The following is an 18826-nucleotide window of genomic DNA, read 5'->3' as shown; positions in this document are numbered from 1 at the left end:
GTTAACCATGTGAAAATAATAAAAATTAAAATGACAAATTAAAAGCAAGGAATTCAAATCAAAGACAGTCAGAATAAAGCTTGGCTTTGAAAAGCTTCAGCCCCTTTCCTGGAAGTCCTAGCCTTCATACTAAGAATCTCAGAGATAGTTCTGTTAAAGCATATTTACTAAAACAAAACACATCCATCTTACTTTAAAATTTTATTCTAAAGTTTAAAACCAACTTCATGTTTCTTTTTAATCATTTCTAAACCTTTCTCAGTGGAAAACTTAGCCCATAATTTTTAAGCTTAAAAATATCTCTGATCACATCAATGACTTATATAGTTTGTATATTACCTCAAACTTCATCCCCAAGAGCAAAAGCATGAATTCAATAAAATGAATAACAGTGTCTAAGCTGAAATCACAGTAGTCAGTAAATATTTCTATAGCTAGTTCAAAATGTAAATATTTGGTTCCCAAAGAATCTCTATTATTGCCTAAGGACTAATTTTGTCTAATAAACTTCTTCAAATAAAGCAAAACCATGTTAGGAGAGAATTTTACTTGATACCCATCCCCTTACAAGAAAAAAAAGCAGGCAGTCTCTCTCCCCATCTATCTAGCTATCAAGACACAGGGACATATGGTTCAAAAGTTTACCAGGGTATTTTTATTCCCAGCCACACCAAAAAATAACATCCTTTAGTGCTGTTTCAGAAATGTAGGAGCACCATTTAAATACATCAAGTTATTTGTTAAAGAACACATACTAAACCCTGGAATTGAGCCTCAAAGTCCATCCCAAAAAACAGATCAGATATTGGGGCCTTTCCAAGCAAAATTGATTTATGATTAAAATCTCACTTAGACCAGTTCTTATATTTTGACAAGGAAAGAAGCATTTTAGCTATTTGTACATGGTCAAGAGCGTCCAGAAATAGCAGCTCTGGGTGAATGTTATGGGGTAGGTTGGCAGCAGCCTGATAGCAAACCTCCAGGGAACAGCATGCAAAGCTGAAAAGGTTTCCTAAAAGGAGGTGAAGGGCCAACAATGTCATTTCTAGTGAATACCTTGCTTCTTGACCACACAGGCAGCTAAGAAATCAAGAGTTCAAGTTCGAATCCATTCATCCTAGATTCAAGTTGTACCAAGACAAACTCTAGACATTTCTTTCTCCCAAAATTGAAGGTGTGCTTTGATATGACAAAAAGCCAAAAAAAAAAAAAAAGCAATCCACCCTTCCCAACAGACAATTCACAGTGAGGCCACAAGGGCTGAAGATCTCAAGACACTAAGTCCTTCCCCAACAGCAGCCCTGGCCTGAAGTTCAACCTCTATGCAGGGCCTCCTGCCTCCTCCTCACAAGGTTGTTTCCTCCTTAGCTCTCTATGAGACTGTTTCTTTCATTATTACCTCCCTTTTGTGACAAAACTCAGTCAAATTGAGTATATCCTAGAATGAGTTTGAGAGACACCTACAAGGATGATTCAGATATCCACAGGTGTTTCTTTCCAAACAGTCCCATGGTCCAATACTTTCAGGAAACTCTGGATTACAGAAGGTTTTAAATGTTTCCTTTTTTGAGTTTAGCAGGAGTCTAAACAGATGGCTATTGACTAGGACCCAACCCAGAACAATACACATGTTAAACATGACCACACTTATTCTCCGCCCCCCACTTTATCTTCTCATGGTTCCAAACTGGGGAGATGCCTGTGGTCCCTCCCTCCCAACAACTGTTTCTCCCACAATGGGTGTTTCGACTCAAAATAAGAGGCAGAGAAATATTAAGAGGCTTTAAATTGGTCTTGAGGTCCTTTTCATAGTCCTTTTGACTGTAAGACTTAGGGGTCCTCTGGACAAGTGGGATCTTGGGTCTATCAAAAGTTTCCCACATCTCCTAAAACAAATGAATTAAGATATAAATAGCTGGAGTTGGTGTATTAAAGGAGATAGGGGTATAATAGCATTCCCTGTCATAAAATGTAAGGAATTATTATTTTCACATCATTAAGTAAGCCCCTTTTATATACCACCACGCACAACTAAGCACTTAATAAATACTTTTTAGAATTATAATGATTGAGTAAATTGAATCCATGCAATTATGTTTCTGAAACTCAGAGATGTGGAATGACATATGGCCAAAGTGGGGAGAGGTAGGAGCCGAAAAGAGGGTGTTGAAGTGAGTAATTAAATAAATGAGCCTTCAGCAGGACTAGTTTGGCAGGTTGAGATTTTCCCCCCACAGGGCCCAGGGATGACATCATGGGAATCCAAGTCAAGACCAGCCATGAGGTTAATGTGGCTGAGAACCCCCAAACCCACCTAAAATGTTAAAGTATGGGTGTACAATGAGCCAGTGTTGCCCTGTGTACAAACAGAATATTCTGGATAAGCCAGAAAAGTATAAGCAGTGAAGGGAGAAAGAGGGCAAATATGAGAGGAAAGTACAGGGAGCAGGGGAGTTGAAGGGAAAGATTTCCCCAGCTCAGTCAGGACCAGAAATTTCTGCTCTCTGGAAAGACAAGCACAGTACAGGAGTGGGAGTCTCCATGGATCTCTGCTTCATGTAAAGGATATCCCAGGTTCTGGAGGCTCAAGTCGGGGCAACAAAGCATCCTCAAAACCAAAGAGCCAGAGGATTCGACTCTTAGTCTCGCTGAAGACTCTACTAAGAGGAAATGAGAATGATGGATCCAGATGACAGGAAGAAGCTCATAGACCATCCCAGAGAAGAAGAAAGACTACAAAAGCAGGTATTTTAACCCACGTTTCCCACCATGACCACCACCAATTTTAATTCAAGGTAGGAATTAGAGCTATTTCCAAGGCAAGGTAGTAAACTTTTGAAAGATCAATTCTTCTCGGGAAGATATTCCAAAAGAGCAGAAGTCTCGCAGACCAGGCCTGGCCTTGCTACTAACTGAAGGAATTTCTTCTCAGTCCTTCAATGACCACATCAGAAGAGCAAAGGAGATAATGCAGGTAAAGGAGATTTGAAAGTACAATGCACCATGGCACAAGAAGGGCCTACTATATATAACTATCCATGCACAGCCTTTCTGATGGGTGGGTCTTTTGACTGATGGGTGGGTCTTTTGCAGTCATCATCTTGTAACCCAATGGAGCCCTGTTTTTTCTTTAGTCCCCCACAAATGCCAAAACCAACCTAGGCTTAATCAGGAGACCCAAGTGTACCCAACGTACTTATCTCACAGAAGATGTCCATGGGACCCCAAGGCCTTCTCCTTTTCTCTGTGTATCCACTTGTATTTTCTGTTATGTTTTTACTTTCTATATGTGTCCAATTCTATTTTCAATGATTGACCTGGATTTTAGGTTTTAATAGCCTAAATATCAAATTTTGTTGGTTCAGCTGCATAGTTAAAATGCTTTCACTCTTTTACCCTTAAATTAATGAATACCATTCAACAATGAAGGATTCTGTTTAATCTTTTTTTCTTTAATGAGATTTAAATTATTCTGTTTGCACATGGCCCAAGAGAGGCTTTTCTTGGGGGTTTGAGGGGGGCAGTTGTTGAAGTGGTACAAGTTGATTTTCCTTAGTAGAAAAAGATTCTTGTGACTGTAAAAATCGAGAGCTTCCCCACCTGGTAGTTATTTAGGAAACTGATTTTTTAACCTAATCATAGGATTCTTACACTTATATTAAATTCCACTTTTGTTAGTTTTGACCTAGCAATTTATCCTGTACATCCGTTTTGAAATTAAGCTTTTATTGTTTTGTTTTTAAAGTAAGGACTTAAAAAGTCAAAGAGGGACTAATCATCTCCTTTCCACAGAACCTACCACCTCCTCCCCACAGCTATTCACCCCAAACTCAATTTGGACAAATGCATGCAGAGGAATATCCTTCAAAATCTGTCTTGTAGGCATTGCATATATCCAGATGTAATAATGTCCTGAAAGTAACCCAAAAGCCCAGATAGTGTTTTGACTTTAGTGTCTACATGTTTCTAGGAGGATGGGGCCATCAAAGGGAACCCAACCCTCAAATACAACTTGATCTATACACTATAAAAAGTTATTAGGTGAACCCACCTTAGGGTAGTGCTACATTCTTTGGCTGGCAATGATTTTGGTTTCCATCAGGAACAAGCTGCCTTAAAACAAGGCCCTTGAAAAGAGTTATTCCAGACCTTGAGAAAGAGAAGCTTGTCAACTGCCAAGTAATTTCAGGAGAGAATTCAGTTGCTCTGGAAACAGGTTTTCGACAATGGTTGTGTGTGCCAAAGGGCTGAGCACGCAGAGGGCACTGGGTTCCCGCTCTTTGAGTGATCCTTGGGGCTTAGTTCTCCAAACAGATGACTTCATTCCAACAACAATGCTTTTTTTTTTTTTTCTGAGAATCTGCCAGTTAGTACACATAATAAAATAATTTCTCTCATTGACACCAGAGTGGCAGGAACTAAAAACATTTTTTTCTAAGTATGTGAATTAGAAAAGGTAAGTTGGAAAAGAAACAAGATTTCTCAAAAAAAAAAAGAAAGAATTGTAGTAACTATGGAAACTAAACACCCAATCAGCAGCTATTTTATCAGTCCCAGTATTGATTAAAGAGGGATGTGGGGCTTTGCACAACTGCCTTATTATCTTAGGGGAAGTTTATCTCAGCCTGAAAAAAGGTGTTTTGCAGCATGTTTTCTAATAATGTCTAGATCTTTGTCTTCCCGGCTCTCCAGAAGACCACCTCCTCTCAAGGAACAAAGACCCAAAGGCACACTTTTCTTTTTTTTTTTTTAAATCCCATGTCCCCCATCTCCCACCCAGGTACTAAAGGGGTAAAAAGATGTAGACAAGGAGGAGTCTTTGGATATAGTTTTTCCTCTATTCGAAGCAAACAGTGAGGGATGAGAGGAGGCATCTCCTCCTCAGTGATGCTCAGTCTGAGCCCAGGAGCCTAAGTCACAGCTGTAAACACACTTGCAAGATGTGGAGAACATGAGAGTTTGCACTTGATAATGCTATTCCACTATCCTTACCCTACTAAACCTTTGGATACCTTTCTATATGTCAGAGTACTTGAACTTTCTGCACAAGTTCAGACAGTATATATTTAGACTGCAGGCCACATATGCTCCCTCCCCCTTTCTCTTCCCTTATTCTCCTTCTCACCCACACTCACCTCCTCTTCCTCCTCTCCTCCTCCAGTTGTAAAAACAATTCTTAGCTCCTAGATTTGATCCATGTACCATTGCTTGTTTACCCCTGCTCTATGTTATGCCACTGAAATTCTGATATCTCAGCCTCATAGAATGTAGGCCACTGTGTAGTCCAAAGTTAAGTCAACCAACCAAGCACACTGTCAGAGCCACTTCCAGTAATTAGGCTAACACGTTATATCCAGAATCCTAAGTGCATTTATATCAATAAATTCAGGTTGACCCCATATTATATTCTATTGTCCTTGGTCTAATACACGTAGAATTTATTCTCGCCATACTTCATACTCTCTGGGTTTCCGCTAATGTAAATTAACTAAATCATGCAATTCTCTTGAAGTCTATGCTATCTCTTTTAAAGTCAGATTTGAACTTATACTCCTTTACCTAAGAAGATATGACTTTAGCAATAGTCTAGAGACAATAAAGAGTGCGTTTTTTGGATTTTGTTGTTGTTGTTGTTGTTGTTTGTTTTGTTTTGTTTGTTTCTTTTTGGTACAAGGGATTGAATCCGGGGGCAATTGACTATCACTGCCTTGTTTATTTATTTATTTATTTATTTTCTTTTGTTTTTGAGACAAGTTATCACTAAGTTGCTTAGGGCCTCATTAAGTTTCTGAGGCTGGCTTTGAACTTACAAACCTCTTGCCTCAGCCTCCCATGTTGCTGAAATTATAAGTATACACCATCTCACCCAGTAAGAGTGGGTCTTAATGGGAAGGTGGGAAAATAAATTACTCTCATATGACAATATCATCAGGTATGATAAAAATTTCACCAAGAGAAACAATACGAGACTTGAAAGAAGGAGTTTGTTCTTCTAGCAAGAAAGGTTAAGGGAGAAGTAAACTCAAATTTTTCAACATTTTGTGAACCACTCAAAATTTCCCATTCCAAAGCTCAGAGTCTCACTCCTTCACAATCAATTCTTGAATTTACACTTAGGAATTTGATAAGTCTATTTTTCCAATTTCGATTGTAGTTCTGTAGCCCATACAATTACATTTGGGGCTTGGCTTTCAGTTATGTTTGTTTGTTTGTTTGTTCTACATCTCTGAGAGATATAATGATCTTCTATAAGGGGATCATCATAGAAGTCCTCTGGCTCTCTCTCTTCTTTAAAAGAATTTTAACTATTTTAAGAATCCTATATATTTTTAAACTGTTTTTAGTTGTTGATGAACCTTTATTTTATTTATTTATATGCATTATTTATATGTGAGGATTGAACCCAGTACCTCACACATGCTAGGCAAGCGCTCTACCACTGAGCTACAACCTATAAATTCAGAAAAGGAACACGCATTACATAGGGTTTAGTCTGAGGAAATGTACTTCTCAGCTGCTTGTAGAATCTCAAAATCTCAGAGAAGGAGCCCCTCTGAGCTGGGGCTCAGGTCTCTGGGAAAGAGGTGACCCTTGGCTACAGGTGATACCTCTCAGAGGTAAAACGAAGCTGGTTCTGGTAATACAAAGAAAAGAAAAAGACAAGAGTAAACTTCCAATGTCAAAGCGACACTGACAAGACCAATAAGAAATAGGAAGAAAGTCTTCATTCTCCAGCTCTACCTTCCAGTCTCCCTCTGGTGATGGAAATTATCAGAACCCAATCAAAAGTCAGCAGGCAAGAGAGGCTGAAGTATGTGATTGCCAGAGCTGTAAACCCCGAACCACAGAGCAGAATGTAGACTTGTGGGTTTCAGGCTGAGAGTCAAGGTGTAAATGAGCATGATCACGGTATGCTTCTCAGAGTCCTTCTTTTTAGAATGGGCCTATTAGATTCTGAGATGCCTTTCAACATTTTATATTCCCACTGTTAACATTTTACAGTCACATTCTTGCTTGTCACACCCAGACCCAAGACTCAGATAGGAAAATCACTCTTACAAGTAAGAAATCTCCTTCTCCACACATCTATGAATGCCTACACTCTACTCAAGTTTTCTTACCTTGGTTATTTTCTTGGTTTTGGCAGATAGACCTGAACACTATTGTAGAACATTTACTTTGACCATCAAAATGCATTTCCAAAGTACATGCTAAGTAGAGTATAAAGATAAATATGACCAAAAAGCTAAAACAAAGTCTAAGAGGAGACAAGCTCATAGCATACTCAATAGAATGCCTTGGAATAACCAATAAGCACTACCATGCAATCTACAAAGTAGCAGTAGTAGTAGCATCAGTAGTAGTAGTAGTAGTGGTGGTGGTGGTGGTGGTAGTGGTCATTGTCATCGTAATAGTAGTAGTAACAGCAGTAAAAAAAATAAAAATAAAAAATGTATCAAGCTAAAACATTAGGTACCAGGCACCAAGCCATTTACATATATTAATTCATTGTATCCTCCTACCCTATGAAGTAGGAATTAAAATTATCCCTAGATTACAGATGATGAAGTGTAAAACTAGCCTGTACAAGTCTCATTAAAGCATTATCTAAACTATAATATATACCTCTATAGCAGATAGATAGAGAGAGAGATTGATAGTTTGATTGATTGATTCACTTCCTAAGCCCACCCTGATGAAGAACCTAACACCTCAACAGTGTTGCATTTTATGGTGAGAGTTAGTCACAGTAAGAGCCTTTAGCAATCTCTTTGGTACATTTCCAATGAAAGCAATGAACTTGCTCCAGATTCAGATTCCAGAACTTTCAGAGACTGGAGATAGTGGTGATCTGTCTGTGAGGCTTCCATGTGTATCATTTCTCAGAAGCCAGCTAGCAGAACAGGCCACCTGCCAGGATATGGTTAGCACATTTATGTCAACTGGTTTGTCAGCCAGGTACCAGGGCTTTTTCTAAGTCATAGCTTCCAAACCATGGGAACATAAAACCACAACCCTAGCCAAGATAGCAGTAAGAGACTTTTCTTTGTATGCCACACTAATGGCTCTACAAAACAGTATGTGACATACTTCTGTGCACTGTAACTGGCAGTTCAGAGCAGCACAGTCCTTTCTGACCTGATGTGTTTCTCTTCCAGCTGTTTTAAATTCATTTTTTTAAGACAAGAACCAGAGTGAGTGAGAAAATGAAGGATACTTTGATATTAAGAAAGACTAGAGCCAAGTTTCCCCCCAAATCATGTTGGAGCCCTGTCTACAATAAGCAAAAGACACATGAAATTATCTCTAAGAGTCTGGTTCTATTTTTGGAAATTCTTAATTCCTCAATATTGACCTAAGAGAGGGTTTTTTGAGTTTTGTTTTTGTTTTGTTTTGTTTTGTGTTTAGTTAATCAGACATCAGATAAAACTCCATATGCCTACAAAGAGTAATGGGAAAAGCTTATTCCACTTTGTCTATGAACTAATTTTTTTAAAGGATTAAAAATATGTGAATCTATTCTTTTGAAACATGGACTTCAAAATTGTACAGGATTTGATCCTGAAAGAAAGGAAATAAACAAGTTTCTACAAATGTCCTCAGCTTCTATCTGAGGACTAGAACAAATGAATATGGAACCCAAGTAGATAGCAGGATCTTGGAAAGTTTGGAAAGGTAGGGTGGATTTAATTTGCAAAGCCAAGCATCAGAAAAGGTAGAGTTGCACAAGAAAAAAAATTCTCAGAAATCAGCATAAGTGGCCCCTTGAGTCTTTGGCAGAATAGGTAGTTCTGCATACGTGTGGTAAGATACCATGAAACCAGGCAAAGAATAAGTATGAGTAAAAAAAAAAAAAAAACTACTATTAAGCTGAACAATTCCCAGAACTCATACAGGCCTGGGAGTCTTCCAGGAATCTCACTGAACAAGAAAGGCATTCAGAAGAGACCCCAGAAGTATTAGGGCTAAGCTATATTAGACGGAGGTTACTAAAGACCTGCACTAAAAACAAACCTCAAAAGGATCAAGTTGGTCTGCAAGAAATTTAACTGTCTGACAAAATAAAGTCTACCTATCTTTCAAAGAAAATTCCAAAAGCCACTCAACAAAGTGGTATTCACAATGTCAAGTCGCCTATAAATTTTTTTTTTTTTCTTTTTAAACTAATCCTGACCAAAAATAGTAAAAGGGGACCTAAAGTAAGGGGGAAAATATCAGTTAGTAGAGACATACACAGAAATGACTGATGACACATACCTTAAGATTAATATTATATACATATTTAGAAATTTAAAGGAAAACATAAACAAAAGAAATTGAAGATGAAAAGATAACCAAATAAAATTTCAAAAGCTAAAAAATACATTACCTGATGAAAATTTGGCTGAATGAGATTAATACCAAATCATATACTGGGGGGGGGGGGGGACAGTGAACTTGAAGATAGAGAAATAGAAAATGCATGGAAAAATGGCTCATTTTTTTTTCAAAACTTAATAAAAAGCATAAGCCTATAGACCCAGGAATACAATACAGCTCCAACAGTATAAGCATAAAGAAAAACACGTTAGAAAGTATCATCTTAAAATTGTTGGAAACCAGAAGTGGAAAGAAAAAGCCAAAGGAGGAAAAAGTCACTTAATACAAAAGAATTAAGGTAAGAAAACCACTGATTTCATATCAAAAACACAAATGAGCCAGAGAAAATCAAATGGCATTTTTAAACTACTGAAAGGTGACAAAAGTAAACCCAGACTACTATATACAGCAAAAAATATTTGAGAAAAATGAAGATATTTTTAGACAAAAACTGAGACAATTTATGATCCTCAGATTTCTACAATAAATGTACAAGGAAGTTATTTAGCCTGAAGGAAAATGCTAACTATCAGAACCTCACCCATGAAAGGAACGAAAGACCTCCAAAAATGGTAAGTATGTGAGAAAATATCAAAAGCTTTTTTAATTTTAAAATTTCTTTAAACATAGTTTAAAACAAAAATGATAAAAATGTATTAAAGAGATTGGTATGATAATCAATTGCACAAAGAATGAAAGTGGAGAAATCAGAGTATGTAATTTTGATGTTCTTACTTTACAAATGTGAAGTGGTAGCACATTGCTTGTAGGTAAACCATGATAACATATAGATGTATATCTTAAGTGCTGTAATGACCACCAATAAAAAGAATTAAAAATAGCCAATATTAGAGATAAAATAAAATGCTTAATTACTGGATACAAAGACAGTAAGGAAAAGAAAAAATTCGGGGTGGGGGTGAGTATGGGACAAATAGAAAACAAGTAGCAAGCTGATAAACTTAAATCTAAGTATATGCCATTACTTTAAATATAAATGGTCTAAATACTACAAAGTAAAAAACAGAGGTTGTCAGATGAGCTTTTTAAAACACAAGCCCTAATTATATGCTTTCAGTGAAAAACACTTCAACTATATTGAAACAAAGAAGTCAATAAAAAAGGAATGTAAGATATATGCCATGCAAATACAAATTATAAAAAACTAGAAAGAATATATTAATTTCAGACAGAGCAGACATCAGGACAAGAAAAAAGTAAAAGAGGTTTTCGACTGACCGCAGCTCATTCAGCCATAGAACAGGTAATTTCAGGCTGCAATTCGCCTGCGGCTTGCAGACAGATTGCTAGGGCTCAGCGCCTGGGTGCTTCTTAGAACCTGATCTTATCGGAGTGAATACCCAGCGCGGAGCGGCTGCTGAGACCGCGGAGGCTGCTTCTTGGACCCTGCGCCTACCAGAGCATACAACAAGCACTAAGCAGCCGAATTACGGCTCCCGGAACTGAGCCCGCGGGGACTGCTTCTTGGAGCTTACATTTATAGGAGCTTACACCGAGCACGGAGTGGCCGAGTTCCGGCTCCCGGAACTTCCCTGGCCCGGGGCTAGGAGCCCGCGGAAACTGCTTCTCGGTCCGGGTCCTGCTGAGGGCCGGTCAGGACTCACCCGGTGCTTTGGTTGCCCGGCAAGGGGAACGAAATGCTGCCATTCGCATAGGATACCAACATGGCAGAGATCTGATGTCTGCAGAAAGCGGCGGAGGAGGGAACTTCATCAATACCAGTGGTGACATAAGCAGTTGGTCTCCTGGTAGGGGGGGTGAGGCACAGTCACCCGAGTCTCCTCAATTTGTCGTCGAGCCAGAGGGAAGGAGCCGGGCCGCCGCCAGCGCCCGGAGCAGGCCCAGCGGCTTGCCAGCGTGGTGACCGCGTGACCCCAATTGGAGAGGGGGCGGAGCGGAGCCGCCACCCGCAACCGCAAGGTGGGCAGACCCGCGACCCAGTGGTACATGGGCGTGGTAGGAGGGGCAGGGCAGAGCCGCGGTTCGCGCCGTGACGAATGAGCGTGCAAGGTAAACAGACCTGTGACAGCCTGGCGGGTCAGGCCCAGTGGCCTGCCAGTGTGGTACACACGTCACCCCAACTGGAGTAGGGGCAGAGCAGATCCTTCTCCCACGCCCGGATCAGGCCCTGCCGGTGTGGTGGTCACGTGACCCCAATCGGGGGCGGAGCAGAACCGCCACCCGTGCCCGCAGGGTGAGCAGACCAGTGATCAACCTGTAGATCAGGCCCAGGGGTCCGCAGGCGTGGTAGGAGGGGCAGGGCAGATCCGCCGCCCGCGCCTCCAAGGTAGGCAGACCTACAACAGACCTGCGGATCAGGCCCAGGAGCCTGCCGGCGTGGTACAAACACCACCCTAATTGGAGTAGTGGCAGAGCAGAGTCGCCGCCCGTGCCAGAAACAGGCCCAGTGTCCTGCAGGCGGGGTAGTCACGACACCCCAATTGGAGTAGGGGCAGAGCAGAGCCTCCACCCGTGCCCGAAAGGTGGGCAGATCTGCGACCGACCAGCGGGACAGGCCCAGTGGCCTGCAGGTACGACAGACACGTCACCCCATTTGCAGTAGGGGCAGAGTAGAGCCGCCGCCCGCGCCTGCAGGGTAGGCAAACCTGCAACCGACCGGCGGATCAGGCCCAGTGGCCTGCCGGCGTGGTACACTCGTCACCCCAATTGGAGTAGGGGCAGAACAGAGCCGCCGCCAGCTCCCAGAACAGGCCCAGTGACCTGCCGGCGTGGTAGCCACGACACCCCAATTGGAATAAGAAGAGAGCAGAGCCGCCGCCCGCACCTGCAGGAAAGATACGCAAGCAGTATGAAAAGACAAGGAAAGAAAGGACCACAAGCAATGCAGGTCAACGCAACTTTAGAAGAGGTAACAGCTGCAGCAGATGGAATGTCAGATAAAGAATTCAGGATATACATGCTTCAGATGATCTGGAGTATCAAGGAAGACATTAAACAGCAAAATCAGACAATGAAAGATCACTTCGACAACGAATTACGCAAACAAATCCAGGAAGCAAAGGATCAACTATACAGGGAGATAGAGGTTATAAAAAACAAACAAACAGAAATCCTAGAAATGCAGGAAGCAATAAACCAACTTAAAAACTCAATGGAGAATACTACCAGCAGAGTAGAACACTTAGAAGATAGAACATCAGACAATGAAGACAAAGTATTTCAACTGGAAAAGAACCTAGACAGCTCAGCAAGACTGTTAAGAAACCATGAGCAGAACATCCAAGAAATATGGGATAACATTAAGAGACCAAATTTAAGAGTCATTGGGATACAGGAAGGTACAGAGCTCCAAACCAAAGGAATGAGAAGTCTATTCAATGAAATAATACAAGAAAACTTCCCAGACTTGAAGAATGAGACAGAATCCCAAATCCTAGAAGCCTACAGGACGCCGAATGTGCAAAATCATAAGAGATCCACACCTAGACACATTATAATGAAGATGCCCAACATACAGAATAAGGAGAGAATTTTAAAAGCTACAAGAGAAAGGAAGCAGATTACATTTAGGGGTAAGCCAATCAGGATAACAGCTGATCTGTCAACACAGACTCTGAAAGCTAGAAGATCCTGGAATAACATATTTCAAACACTGAAAGAAAATGGGTTCCAACCAAGAATTGTGTATCCAGCGAAATTAAGCTTCAGGATGGAGGATGAAATTAAAACCTTCCACGATAAACAAAAGTTTAAAGAATTCGCAGCTAGAAAACCATCTCTTCAAAACATCCTCGCCAAAGCATTACAGGAAGAGGAAATGGAAAATAACAATGAAAACCAACAGTGGGAGGTAGGACAGTAAAGGGGGGGGGATAATCAAAGAGGAAAACAAACCATGTTTAGTAACAGAAATAAACAAATATGGCTGGAAGAACAACCCATATCTCAATAATAACCCTAAATGTTAATGGCTTAAACTCACCAATTAAGAGACACAGGCTAGTAGAATGGATCACAAAACAAGACCCAACAATATGCTGCCTACAGGAGACGCATTTGATAGGAAAGGACATACATAGGCTGAAGGTGAAAGGTTGGGAAAAATCATATCACTCATATGGACTTCGGAAACAAGCAGGAGTGTCCATACTCATATCAAATAAAATAGATTTCAAGCCAAAGTTAATCAAAAGAGATAAAGAGGGACACTACATACTGCTTAAGGGAACCATACACCAACAAGACATAACAATCATAAATATTTATGCCCCAAACAATGGTGCAGCTATATTCGTCAAACAAACTCTTCTCAAGTTCAAGAGTCTAATAGACCACCATACCATAATCATGGGAGACTTCAACACACCTCTCTCGCCACTGGACAGATCTTCCAAACAAAAGTTGAATAAGGAAACTATAGAACTCAATAACACTATTAATAACCTAGACCTAATTGACATATATAGAATATACCACCCAACATCAAGCAGTTACACTTTTTTCTCAGCAGCACATGGATCCTTCTCAAAAATAGATCATATATTATGTCACAGGGCAACTCTTAGACAATATAAAGGAGTAGAGATAATACCATGCATCCTATCTGATCATAATGGAATGGAACTGAAAATCAACGATAAAAGAAGGAAGGAAAAAGCATACATCACTTGGAGAATGAACAATAGGTTACTGAACGATCAATGGGTTATAGAAGACATCAAGAAGGAAATCAAAAAATTCTTAGAGATAAATGAAAACACAGACACAACATATCGGAATCTATGGGACACATTGAAAGCAGTTCTAAGAGGAAAATTCATTGCTTGGAGTTCATTCCTTAAAAAAAGAAAAAACCAACAAATAAATGATCTCATACTTCATCTCAAAATCCTGGAAAATGAAGAGCAAAACAACAGCAAAAGAAGTAGAAGGCAAGAAATAATTAAAATCAGAGCTGAAATTAATGAAATCGAAACAAAAGAAACAATTGAAAAAATTGACAAAACTAAAAGTTGGTTCTTTGAAAAAATAAACAAAATCGACAGACCCTTAGCGATGCTAGCGAAGAGAAGAAGAGAGAGAACTCAAATTACTAGCATACGGGATGAAAAAGGCAATATCACAACAGACACTTCAGAAATACAGAAGATAATCAAAAACTATTTTGAATCCTTATACTCCAATAAATTAGAAGATAGTGAAGGCATAGATAAATTTCTTAAGTCATATGATCTGCCCAGATTGAGTCAGGAGGATATAGAAAACCTAAACAGACCAATATCAATTGAGGAAATAGAAGAAACCATAAAAAGACTACCAACTAAGAAAAGCCCAGGTCCAGATGGGTATACAGCAGAATTTTACAAAACCTTTAAAGAAGAACTAATACCAATACTTTTCAAGCTACTTCAGGAAATAGAAAAGGAGGGAGAACTTCCAAATTCATTCTATGAGGCCAACATCACCCTGATACCTAAACCAGACAAAGACACTTCAAAGAAAGAAAACTACAGACCAATATCTCTAATGAACCTAGATGCAAAAATCCTCAATAAAATTCTGGCGAATCGGATACAAAAACATATCAAAAAAATTGTACACCATGATCAAGTAGGATTCATCCCTGGGATGCAAGGCTGGTTCAATATACGGAAATCAATAAATGTTATTCACCACATCAATAGACTTAAAAATAAGAACCATATGATCATCTCGATAGATGCGGAAAAAGCATTTGACAAAGTACAGCATCCCTTTATGTTCAAAACTCTAGAAAAACTAGGGATAACAGGAACATACCTCAATATTGTAAAAGCAATCTATGCTAAGCCTCAGGCTAGCATCATTCTGAATGGAGAAAAACTGAAGGCATTCCCTCTAAAATCTGGAACTAGACAGGGATGCCCTCTCTCTCCACTTCTGTTCAACATAGTTCTCGAAACACTGGCCAGAGCAATTAGACAGACGAAAGAAATTAAAGGCATAAAAATAGGAAAAGAAGAACTTAAATTATCACTATTTGCAGATGATATGATTCTATACCTAGCAGACCCAAAAGGCTCTACAAAGAAACTATTAGAGCTAATAAATGAATTCAGCAAAGTGGCAGGATATAAAATCAACACACATAAATCAAAGGCATTCCTGTATATCAGCGACAAATCCTCTGAATTGGAAATGAGGACAACCACTCCATTCAAAATATCTTCAAAAAAAATAAAATACTTGGGAATCAACCTAACAAAAGAGGTGAAAGACTTATACAATGAAAACTACAGAACCCTAAAGAGAGAAATAGAAGAAGATCTTAGAAGATGGAAAAATATACCCTGTTCATGGATAGGCAGAACTAACATCATCAAAATGGCGATATTACCAAAAGTTCTCTATAGGTTTAATGCAATGCCAATCAAAATCCCATCGGCATTTCTTGTAGAAATAGAGAAAGCAATCATGAAATTCATATGGAAAAATAAAAGACCCAGAATAGCAAAAACAATGCTAAGCAGGAAGTGTGAATCAGGCGGTATAGCGATACCAGACCTCAAACTATACTACAGAGCAATAGTAACAAAAACAGCATGGTACTGGTACCAAAACAGGCGGGTGGACCAATGGTACAGAATAGAGGACACAGAAACCAATCCACAAAACTACAACTATCTTATATTTGATAAAGGGGCTAAAAGCATGCAATGGAGGAAGGATAGCATCTTCAACAAATGGTGCTGGGAAAACTGGAAATCCATATGCAACAAAATGAAACTGAATCCCTTTCTCTCGCCATGCACAAAAGTGAATTCAAAATGGATCAAGGAGCTTGATATCAAATCAGAGACGCGCCGTCTGATAGAAGAAAAAGTTGGCTACGATCTACAGTCGGTGGGGTCGGGCTCCAAATTCCTCAATAGGACACCCATAGCACAAAAGTTAATAACTAGAATCAACAAATGGGACTTACTCAAACTAAAAAGTTTTTTCTCAGCAAAAGAAACAATAAGAGAGGTAAATAGGGAGCCTACACCCTGGGAACAAATCTTTACTCCTCACACTTCAGATAGAGCCCTAATATCCAGAGTATACAAAGAACTCAAAAAATTAGACAATAAGAAAACAAACAACCCAATCAACAAATGGGCCAAGGACCTGAACAGACACTTCTCAGAGGAGGACATACAGTCAATCAACAAGTACATGAAAAAATGCTCAACATCTCTAGCTGTCAGAGAAATGCAAATCAAAACCACCCTAAGATACCATCTCACTCCAGTAAGATTGTCAGCCATTAGGAAGTCAAACAACAACAAGTGCTGGCGAGGATGTGGGGAAAAGGGTACACTTGTACATTGCTGGTGGGACTGCAGATTGGTGCAGCCAATTTGGAAAGCAGTATGGAGATTTCTTGGAAAGCTGGGAATGGAGCCACCATTTGACCCAGCTATTCCCCTTCTCGGTCTATTCCCTAAAGACCTAAAAAGAGCATGCTACAGGGACACTGCTACATCGATGTTCATAGCAGCACAATTCACAATAGCTAGACTGTGGAACCAACCTAGATGCCCTTCAATGGATGAATGGATAAAAAAAAATGTGGCATTTATACACAATGGAGTATTACTCTGCATTAAAAAATGACAAAATCATAGAATTTACAGGGAAATGGATGGCATTAGAGCAGATTATGCTAAGTGAAGCTAGCCAATCCCTAAAAAACAAATGCCAAATGTCTTCTTTGATATAAGGAGAGTAAGTAAGATCAGAGTAGGGACGAAGAGCAGGAGAAGAAGATTAACATTTAACAGGGATGAGAGGTGGGAGGGAAAGGGAGAGAGAAGGGAAATTGCATGGTTATGGAAGGATACCCTCAGGGTTATACAGTGGAGGAGGTAGAGAGAGAGGAGGGGAGGGGAGGGGAGAGGTGGGGAGGGGGGAGGGTGGAGGATGGGAAAGGCAGTGGAGCACAACAGACACTAGTATGGCAATTTGTAAATCAATGGATGTGTAACTGATGTGATTCTGCAATCTGTGTATGGGGTGAAGGTGGGAGTTCATAACCCACTTGAATCAAAGTGTGGAATATGATATGTCAAGAAATTTGTAATGTTTTGAACAACCCACAATAAAAAATTAAAAAAAATAAATAAATAAAATAAAATATTCCACATTAAAAAAAAAAAAAAAGAAAAAAGTAAAAGAAATAGATGCATAATTTCATTGATAAAAAGGTCAGTCTTCATGAAGACATAACAATTCTAAGTATGTGTGCATCTAATAACAGCTTCAAAATACTTGAAGAAACACTACTACAACAGTAGCAGGGGGAAATGAGCTTACACATAGGTAACTTTCAACACTGCTCTTTCTTTCTTCTTTTATTGGTGCATATTAATTATATAGAATGGTGGGTTTCATTGTGGCATATTTGTGCATCCAGAAAAGTACAATTTGAACAGTTTCACTCCCTAATATTTCCCCTGTGTTCCCCTCCTCCCTCCTTCTGTTCCTCTTCCAATTTCATGGAGTCCCTTTTTTATTTGTTTTTTCCTTCTAGCTTCCACATGTGAGAGAAAATATGAGACTTTTCTGAGTCTGAATAATTTCACTCAAAATTATGTTCTTCAGTTACATCCATTTTCCTACAAATGACATAATTTCATTCTTCTTTACAGCTGAATAAAACTCCATTGTGTGTGTGTCACATTTTCTTTATCCATTCATCTTTTGATGAACTCCTAGATTAATTCTATAAGTTGTTTATTGTAAATTGTGCTGCCACATATGGGCATATCTCTAAGATATGCTGACTTTAATTCTTTTGGATAAATAGTTAGGAGTGGTATAGCTGTAACTTATGGTAGATCTATTTTTTGTGGGGAGGGTGTACTGGGGATTGAACTCAGGGGCACTCGACCACTGAGCCACATCCCCAGGCCTATTTTGTATTTTTATTTAGAGATAGGGTCTCACTAAGTTGCTTAGCACCTTCCTGTTGCGAAGGCTGGCTTTGAACCTGTGATCCTCCTGCCTCAACCTTCTGAGCCACTGGGATTACAAGTGTGTGCCACCACACCAAGCTTAGATCTATTTTTTTAACACTCTTCTTTTGGAAACTGACAGATACTTTTTTAAAACACTATTAAGAATTTAGAAGACTTGAAAAATTCAATCAAGCAACATCAAATATTTAAAAACACTACACATAACATGGCTGAATATATACTCTGTCAGTTGTCATGTCAGTTGTCAGTTGTCATGGTAGATCCATGTTAGGTCACAAAAGAAATCCCAATACATTTTTAAAAATTAAAATCATACAGTGTATATTCTCTGGTAATAGTAAAAACAAATTAGAAATTAATAACAAAAGTAAAACTGCAGCATCCCCATTATTTTAGAAATTAAGTAAAGTACTTCCAAATAAACTATGGGTCAAAGAAGATATCACACGAGAAATGTGAAGATATTTCAAATTATAACAAATAAT

This window comes from Marmota flaviventris, chromosome 14, assembly GCF_047511675.1.
Source record: "Marmota flaviventris isolate mMarFla1 chromosome 14, mMarFla1.hap1, whole genome shotgun sequence".
Classification (NCBI taxonomy): domain Eukaryota; kingdom Metazoa; phylum Chordata; class Mammalia; order Rodentia; family Sciuridae; genus Marmota; species Marmota flaviventris.
The sequence above is the reverse complement of the archived record's forward strand: the minus strand, read 5'-3'. Positions refer to the sequence as shown.